General features: G+C 43.9%; 1 long non-coding RNA gene across 1 annotated transcript; it reads left to right on the top strand.

Moving 5' to 3' along the window:
• The first annotated feature begins 30 nt into the window (after positions 1-30).
• Positions 31-9496, top strand: LOC138430912 (uncharacterized). Its single transcript, XR_011253446.1, has 4 exons — positions 31-389; positions 1455-1587; positions 2069-2168; positions 7242-9496. It is a non-coding gene; the product is annotated as an uncharacterized lncRNA (long non-coding RNA).
• Positions 9497-9955: the final 459 nt, after the last annotated feature.

Below are 9955 nucleotides of genomic sequence, written 5' to 3' on the forward strand. Positions count from 1 at the left end.
GGCCGAGGTCTCGCGTGGCCTGGGGACCCCGCCCCCGCCCGCGCTGGGAGTGGATGGGGGTGCCGAGAACTGCTCCGAGTGGGGAGGTGACCTGAGGAAGTCCTCCCGCAAAGGGCTTTTGCCAGGGAGACTCGAGGGTGGCCGACTGGTTTAAAAAAAAAACAACAGGTGATCCGGTAGCCAGGACTTTGGACGAGAGAATGGCCCCGGGAACTGCTCCTAAAAGTGATCAGCCTAAGGGGAAATGAGAAATCCCACGACAGGCTTTCCTATGGGCTGACCTGGCTTCTCCCTCTGACGGTTTACCTGCTAGGAGCAGAAGTAGGTGCAGGCTCGCCTGTGAGGAACGGGACTTTTCTGCCCAGACACGTGCCGTTTTACAATTTTAGGTATTTCCAGTCATTTTTATAGACAGAGGTGGTGTTTTCTAAAAGTGATACAAAGAATTTCGTGACAGGAAAAACCAACCAACGTGTGACAGTCTCACGAATGTGAGAAATCAATGGGAATACACTCTGTACTACTGCATTAGACTGGATTTAGAATTTTTGGTGTCAGAATTTGGATTAAAAGTTTGGGGGACCGCTGTACATTCTTCAGCTACAATACAAACGCCATTCAAATAATCATACAATTTTTCTAAAAGTCCCTCTAATTCTGAATTGTTCATTTAGTATTCTTAACAAGATTACTTTTTTCAAGCCATCAAATTGATTATGTTTCACATTTATTCCTCATTTCAATTGAAGGAAATTGAAGAAATAGGTATGATGTTACAGGTAGGAAGTGTAGTACATTAAACGACTGTCCAGTCAGATTTCCATGGGCCACTAAATTATCTCATCCAAATTGCCATCCTTTTCCATGGCAGCAGTGTGGCTGCAGTTACCACAGTACAACACAATTAATAAAGCCCGAGGCGTATCCGCTAACCAGGAAAACAAGCGTTCTTACCACCCACCTAAACCCCTCCGAGCCCTCAACATGAAACTCCAACTTTATTAAGACTCATAAAGTAATTGTGAGGGACCAGGAAACATGTACCTACCAAGAATTGTCATGGAATCAAGGGGTCTAAAAGCTGAGAAAGAAAATACATATAGGTCATCATTTCAGCCTCCTATCTCCAGACAGAGCAATCCCTCAGTCACTCAGATGCTTAGAAATTTTGAAAAGATCCCAGATGTGTGTTTGATTTCAGGAGTCCTAGTAGAGCATATAAAAATAATAACATTCTCTGCTGTATGTTATATGAAAACAATCCAAAAGAATCTGCTAAAACCAGGCTGTATACATGTACTTTGGATGTAAAAGATATAAATTTAAGGGAAAACAGTAAACAAACATGAACTCAGTAGGGATGAAAAAATCTGAAGATAGTTCTTAAAACTGAGACTTCCTCTTAACAAAAATTTGGGTTCCTGATTCTTTGAAATACGTATCTACACTGTCAGTGTCATCGACTCGACGGACATGTGTTTGACCAATTTCCAAGAGTTTTGGTAATGGACGTGGAAGCCTGGCGCTCTGTAGTCCACGGGGTCACAGAGTCAGACACGACTGAGCGGCTGAACTGAACTGAACAGGGTGAGTACAACCAGTGAAAAATGCAGGAAAAGAAAAGGTTTGAATTGCTCACATGACTAGGATGGTGGCTGAGTTTTTTCTTTAATTTTGGTTTGCGTAAATCATATGTTTTGATACTAACTATAATAATATTTTTTTTAAAAAAACCTAACATGGTATTTTGTGTTTCATTGATGCTTAGATTAGACTGGGCCCTGGGGAAATAAATCATGAAATGGAAGGGCCCCTCCATAGGGGAGTGCCTTCCCAACCGCCAGTCTGGAGGGACACTAGCTCTCTTTTGTGTCTTTCTTATCTCTAACCCTGGTTAGTGCTTTACGGGTTCAGGAATGACCTGCCTGCCGTAGGGGGAATAAAAACCTCAAAATGTTAAGAAAAGAATCTGCTGCTCTCGGAAGACTATTTTTTATGTCAGATTATTTTAAATCGACAGTTGTCTCTGTCATAAAAAAATAATAATAATTCATTTATAACCTTCTAGCTCTTCTGCTAATTAGCTGCAAGGCCTAAGGAGCCAAACTGACTTCTCTAAGCCTCCCTTTCCTCATCTGTGAAGGTCCATACCTGTGCCATAGTGACTGGTAAGTTGTAAGAAAGAACAAATATGTATCTATAATTAGATGGTTTATTAACTGTTGCTCAAAGTGCTCATAATCCCACCCTGATCCTACTTCTCAGGAATTTTGTTAGGACACAGGGTCTTTATGACTCGAAATTGATGATAGTATAAGAAACCTCCTCAGGAGAAAGATAACAGTGGAGGAATCAGAGGATTTTATTTACCAAATGGGGCCTAAGATATAATATCTTTGAGTTCAAACTCTTCATGTTGCAGATGAAGAAATTCAGGACAAGAAACCCAGTGTCTTATCCAAGGTCAAGCAGAAAGTCGGTGGCAGAATTACAGCTGTGGTCCATCGTGTCTACAGATGATCTTGTTTCTTCTGGCAATGTCTGGTAGGGGGAAGAAGGGAGAGTCTCAATTATGTTAAAGAACAATATATTAAATATATTTAATATATGAAGAACTCTGATAATATTTTAAAGAACATAAGCCATCAGCGTAGTTGGGAAGGTGGAAAGAAATGGAAGCAAGTGAAGGGAATCTCTGAATTTATAACATGTATTGTACTTGAACCAATTAATAATCACTATTGAAGTTCCCTGCTCCCTACTCAGAATAATCCTTATTGTGTCTTTATTTCATATTGATTGGCATATTTTAAGTAGGTACTACATTCTCATGCTATATTATCCTGAAGAAACCAAAGGGTATGCCAGGAAAATCTCCCTCCACCCCTCCCCCCAACTCTGAAAGTCAAGGGCAGGCAAATGCACATATATATAGTGGCTGCTTTGATAAGAAGGCTCAATCTACATTTAAAAGATGCATTCAGCCAAAAGGCCCACGTGGTGCAGCACTCTGCCGTCCCTGGGCTTTGAAAAATTGGGCTCCGGTTTAGTAATGCCTCTTTCTGATTCTCAAAATGATCCAATTCTCTTCCTCAAGCCATCTTTAGCGTATCGAGTATCTTTAAGTAGAAGCACTTGAAGTGCAATGTATTGACTGATCCCTAGGAGGTGAAATGACATAGTTGATTCAAAAGAAAGAGACCCCATCTAACTTTCGAGCACTGCTGTTTTTGGTTTGTTGCTTGCACGGAACTTCAAATGTTTCATGAAGCTGATTGTTCTCTTTGGCCAATGTCACATGCAAAGAATTGTCAAACAAATTAACATTAGTTACTATGACTTTTTAAAGCTACCTTATGACTGGATAGAAAGACTCTTTTTTTTTTTTTTTTTTGGTCAAAAGGAAAAAGCTCTCATGTTGGGAATATAAAAAGAATTTCTATAAAGCTTTTCCGAAAAGATAGACTCACTGCAGATTTCATTCAACTTGTATTATTTTATGTTGCTCCTTTGCTTGAAAAAGTCATTCCTTATACAGAAGGATAGAAGGATAAAGAAGGTTTGCAAAGAAGATCAGTTCCATGAGGCCTAATACGATCTGGGGTTTTTATCTTCAATTTGGGTTGTTTTTTCCACAGGCTTGTTTTTTTTTTTTTTCCCCCAAAAAGACACTAATTCCTTTCAAGGACTCTAAGCATTGTCTGACTCAGTCCTGAAGGTTGCTATCACAAAGCTAGGACAGAGCTAAATTATTTTTTCTACCACATGGAGGCATTGAACAACCATGTGATTTTCAAATTTTACCAAGATTTGGTAAGAGTTGAAAGGTTTCTCAGGCAACAGCAAAAAGGTGGGTTTGATGTCGACAAATGACTGGCACTTAGTATGGAAGCATTCTTCCAGTTTATAATTTAGCATCTCCTCTGAGGAACCTGTTCTCTAAACACACTAGCCTTCAGCCTCCTACACGTTGATAACATAAGGACACACTGTATTCGAACATACTGGATTGCAGCTTGAGCAGGTTGGTCCATTAGTTTCTGAAACCTTTTCTTGAACAGAACACATTGTCAGTTTCCTGAAATTTGGAGGGATGAAAAGAGTACGGGAAAATTATTTCACGCTCTTAAGTAGCTGTTGTGAAACTTTTTTAAAAAGATCAACTTCCCCTCGGTTCCCTGGTGTGGCAAATCACGAGTCAAGGATCCAGTTTTGAATCCAAGTTACCTCAGTAACTGCAAGGCCCAGAAGCAGTTGGCAGCAAAGACACCAATGTGGACTTGCTAAGCCTACTTGATGACTTCTGTCTTTGCAGCAGACAGGACTCAAGGCTCAGCCCCAAATCAATTAAACAGCAAATACGTATTAACTGCCCTGTGTGTGCTGAGCACAGCGCCTGGTGTTGCGGTAGAAATAAAGTCTGAGAGGCATTCTCTGTGTGCTTCAGCTGCATTGCCTCTTTGGGATACCTTGCAGTTTAGCTCGCCAGGCTCTTCTGCTCCTGGGATTCTTTCTCCAGGCAAGAACACTGGAGTGGTTGCCATTTCCTCCTCTAGGGGATCTTCCCGACCCAGGGATCAAACCCCAGTCTCCCGCTTAGCAGGCGGAATCTTTACCAGTGAGCCACCTGAGAAGCCCGTGCCGCCTTTTAGTATGTTGTAAAAGTCAAACCATTATATCTTTAAATAATAAAAACAATATATGGAGGCAGAAAAACTCCGGAAGTTACTGGAGAGACCACAAGTAGACAAATTTGTTCAAAAGAAGTGAGTGGTGGCTGGAAGGGTGAAAAGAAGTCGCCTGGCATTTGCAGAGCGTTCCACGGTGAGCTGAGAAGCCCAGACTTCATTACAGGATCAAAGTACAAGAGAAAGACAGTAGAGGCATTTTAGCCTAAGGGGTGTCGTAAGAAGATTAGTTTGATAGGAAAGCCAGGAAGAAGAGGAAGAAGTCTGCAAACCAGGAGGAAGACACTGGGGGAGACTGGGCTTAGGGAACCTGCTCATGAGTCCTAATTCTCTGCGCTCATTTTAATTAATCACGTTTAATGCTGAAGCTCTGGGAATTTAAAGCCCGAGATAGCTGAGAACATGTCTCCTTAGAAGTATTCTAGAACAGTGCCTTGCACTTGGTAGGCACGCAGTACACAGCCATAGGAGACGGGGACTACAGAGGATGAGGTGGTTGGATGGCATCATTGACTCGATGGACATGAGTGTGAGCGCGCTCCAGGAGCTGGCGATGGGCAGGGAGGCCTGGCGTGCTGCAGCCCATGGGGTTGCAAAGAGTCGGACACGACTAGCAACTGGACTCAACTGACACAGTCTTAGAAGGCAGGGGATGGACATCATCCTTGGCGTGGATAGTGTCCTCTTTCCCTTCCCCTACCTCTTCCAGTGGCCCATGGTTCACAGGCGTGGGATGATGCTATCAAGCTCTCAGTAAGGGGCATGTTGGGTCTGTGTTGCTTTTCCCAGGAAAGCATGCGTGGCCCCAAGGTGAGGCCTGAAACGACGCCTTGCCACCCCCCAGAAATGCTGGATGAGTTTTCTAAGGTCAGGCAACTGGTTAGCCACAGAACTTTCCCTTGAAGGAATCCAAGTGGACTGTGGGGACTGGTGGCTTCCACATGGCTGCGCCTCAAACTTGGGGTGCCCGTGGGGACGCTCGCAGCCAGAGGGAACCTCCAAGGGCTGAGTGCACCGCCGTCCTAGCCAGCCGGCACTGCTCTCTGTAGACTGGGCTGGGTCATCCACTTCACAGACCCTCTGCCGCAGACATCAGGCCAGGCACAGACTCACCTCTCCAGCGTGTGTGCGTACCCATGCACACCCCTTGCTTCCTGAATTACACTCACGGAATGGAAGACAATCTTTAATCTCACAGTGGAGTGGGGATGGATGTTGGCCCCACGTGACTGTGAAGGTAGAAGCAAATATCCTGGCTTGCCCTTCCTCATCCCTGACTTCAGTCTCCTTGAAAAGTCTCTTTAGGAACAGACTTGTGGTTGCCAAGAGGGATGGAGTGGGAAGTTGGGGTCAGCAAATGGAAGTTTTAAAGTGTAAGATGGATGGACAACAAGATCCGCTGGATAGCACGGAGAATCTTCAAAGTCCTATGCGTGTATTAGTCGCTCAGTCATCTCCAACTTGTTGTGACCCCATGGACTGTAGCCCGCCAGGCCCCTCTGACCATGGGATTCTCCAGGCAAGAATACTGGAGTGGGTTGCCATGCCTCCTCCAGGGGATCTTCCTGACCCAGGCATCGAACCCAGGTCTCCTGCATTGCAGGCAGACTCTACCATCTGAGCCACGAGGGAAGTCCTATGATAAACCGTCATAGAAAAGAATATATTTCTTTAAAAAAAGGAATGTGTATGTATGAATATCTGAATACTGTTCTGTACAGCAGTAATGAACGCAGCATTGTAAATCAGCCATGCCAGGTTTTCCCATGACCCCGACCTTCCCCACGACTCCATCCCAGGGAGGAACACAGTTAAGGAACAAGCAGGCCTCTTCCCAGACCCACACTCCCTCTGACGGACAGTGACGTCTGGAAAGTTCTTCAGCCTGCCCAACTTTTGCTGCTGCCTAGGTAAAACTGGGTTAATAAACCTGATTTCTTTCTTTCTTTTTTTTTTTTTTTCATTTTTTATAGAAGTATAGTTGATGATTAGGAAAGACCCTGATGCTGGGAAAGATTGAGGGCAGGAGGAGAAGGGGATGAGATGGTTGAATGGCATCACCGACTCAATGGACATGAGCTTGAGCAAGCTCCGGGAGATGGTGAAGGACAGGGAAGCCTGGTGTACTGTAGTCCATGGGGTCGCAAAGAGATGGACACGACGGAGTGAGTGAGCAATACCGTAGTTGATTTATAATGGGTTACTTTCTGCTGTTCAGCAAAGTGATTCAGATATACACATTCTTTTTCATCATGGTTTATCATAGTATCTTGAATATGGCTCCCCTGTGCTATACAGTAGGACCTTGTTGCTTATCCATATGTTTTTTTTTTTAAGGTTAAATAAGAAACATCTATAAACTGCTTAGTCCAGGGCCTGGAATGACCAGAGCTATCATCGCTGACTCTAACACATTATTCTGGTCTAATTAGTATTTTTCAGGACTTAATCCAGCAACCTCGACTTCCTTTGGCTGTCCCAGAGTTAACAAATTAAAAGCACATACAGCCAACCCTGTACTTGTACACTGTTTTGCTTGCTTCTTGTCACCAGGAGGCACTGCCTTGAGGGACCTCTGCCCCATTCTAGCTTGAGCCCAAGGCCACATCCAGGGAGCTGCATGGCCACCTGCTGAGTGGAGGGCATCGTAGCGCGAGTCTGAGAGGCTGAACAAACAGGTAAGTCAGAAATCGTCTGAGTTTGCCCAGAAGCGCTCCTCTCTCTCAGTGAGTGAGTGAGAACGGCCGAGTATGTGACGCTTTCGCTTCAGTTGTTTGGAGAACTGTCAGGTGAAGGGTCATTCCAGAGGATTTGTGTCTCTTGTACGGAATTCATTCTCTTTCTCTGTAGATGGCAGGTTAGTCCGGCCTCTTCAAAGTGTTAAATCAAGAGGTCTGAAAGGAAACGCGGTGGGCAAGCTGGGGTTTTCAAAGATGCTTGAAACGCAAGGAAGTGTCTCTGGACAGTTTGAGGATCACAGTGTGGTCGAGCGTGGAAAATGGTGGTGGAACCGTCTCACTGCCTACATGCTTCTCTGCTGCCAGATTTGCACACTGGATTCCCAAAAGCAACTACACCATCAGCAGCAGCAGTTCGGGTTTGTAAAGGTCTTTTTTTGCACCGTCTATGAGCTATTTAGGTTCCATCTGTTCTAAGACAGAGATTTAGAACTGGGTAACTGGGGGGAATATTTGTCCTCTTAGAGTTCTAAATTTTTACTACATTATGGAGTTGAGAACGTAACATTTTTTGAAAACAGATTTTTTTTTTCATATAATTGTATAGAAATTTGTATTCGGAAACCCTTCAACAGTGGAAAAGCTCATTACTCACAACTCTGGGTCACCCCTCGGCACTGCTTTGTCCTTCAGCAACAGAGGTGGGAAAACGAGAAGGATCCTTTCTAAGCCTGAGATTTATGTTCCGATATTTAGAGTTTATTTAGTTCTAGTTGTGTCTTAGCTAAAAATAAATCCTTGGGATGGTGGTTGGTCTAAAGAGGTATGTATTTAAGATGTTATTTTTGGAAGCTGCTAGAGAATGAAATGAAAACTTGTGATTTTCCTTGAACTTGGCTTGAGAGTAAGATCAAGATTTTATGAACTTGGAGGTGCATACATTTACTCTGCTCAGAATTTCTAACTTGTAAACGAATGGCTCAGAGCAGAGCCCAGAATAGGGAGCTCAAATTATATAGAGGTTTTCTTAGTTCTGTCCCCATTTATGGATCCATCGTTACCAAAATTGTCCCTCATCCTCTTATTTTAAAAAATAAGTATTGGTACTCCAATATATTTGCATCATAAACACATATTATTGATACCATCCCATTGTTTATTTATTGCACATAAATGCTACACAGATAATTTAGGTTTGGCCCTTTATAGGAATGGCTGGACAGGTTTTCCTTAGGAGCACAGGGTGTTTTAGTTTAGTTTTTTAAATGGGACTTCTGTGTCCTCTTCTTATGAAACCTTCCCTGGGTCGGGAAGATCCCCTGGGGAAGGGAATGGCAACCCACTCCAGTCTTCTTGCCTGGAGAGTTCCACGGACAGAGGAGGCTGGCGGGTTACAGTCCATGGGGTCGCACAGAGTCGGACAGGACTGAGTGAGCAGCACGCGTGGAATGTGCGTGATGTGAAAGATGTGAAGGCAGAGCTGTGCGTGCGCACCATCGCCGAGCGTGCACACCTGGTCTTGTGTGGCGCTAGGCCCTCTCTGCAACATCTTTAACACATAGCTTCTGCTTTCTAGAAAAGTCTTTTTCTGTCTGTTTCATTCGTTTCCTTTTTATTATGAAAAACTTGAAACATTCATAAAAGTAGAAGGCATAGTACAAGGATCCCCCTACACTCACCTCAACACTTACATTGAAGAACTGATATTTGTCATATTTGTCTTTTAATTTACTAAAACAGTTTAAAGTAAACCTATGTCAAGACAATTTACCCTAAATTCTTCAACCTGCTTCTTCTTCAAAACACAAACAAAAAACACATGCCATCATTATACTTACCCAGTAGCTCAGCTGGTAAAGAATCCGCCTGCAATGCAGGAGATCCCAGTTCGATTCCTAGGTCGGGAAGATCCGCTGGAGAAGGGATAGGCTACCCACTCCAGTATTCTTGGGCTTCCCTGGTGGGTCAGCTGGTAAAGAATCTGCCTGCAATGCAGGAGACCTGGGTTCGATCCCTGGGTTGGGAAGATCCCCTGGAGAAGGGAAAGGCTACCCACGCAAGTATTCTGGCCTGGAGGATTCCATGGACTCTACAGTCCATGGGGTCAGAAAGAATTGAATTCGACTGAACCTTTTTTACTTTCATTATTGAGTTAAATTCAGTTCAGTTGCTCAGTCATGTCTGACTCTTTGCGACCCCATGAATCACAGCACACCAGGCCTCCTGTCCATCACCAACTCCTGGAGTTCACTCAGACTCACATCCATCAAGTCAGTGATGCCCTCCAGCCATCTCATCCTCTATCATCCCCTTCTCCTCCTGCCCCCAATCCCTCCTATCATCAGACTCTTTTCCAATGAGTCAACTCTTTGCATGAGGTGGCCAAAGTACTGGAGTTTCAGCTTTAGCATCATTCCTTCCAAAGAAATCCCAGGGCTGATCTCCTTTAGAATGGACTGCTTGGATTTCCTCGAAGTCCATGAAATGATGGGACCAGATGCCATGATCTTTATTTTCTGAATGTTGGGCTTTAAGCCAACTTTTTCACTCTCCTCTTTCACTTTCATCAAGAGGCTTTTTAGTTCCTCT

The sequence above is a fragment of the Ovis canadensis genome, chromosome 26 (assembly GCF_042477335.2).
Source record: "Ovis canadensis isolate MfBH-ARS-UI-01 breed Bighorn chromosome 26, ARS-UI_OviCan_v2, whole genome shotgun sequence".
In the NCBI taxonomy this organism is placed as follows: domain Eukaryota; kingdom Metazoa; phylum Chordata; class Mammalia; order Artiodactyla; family Bovidae; genus Ovis; species Ovis canadensis.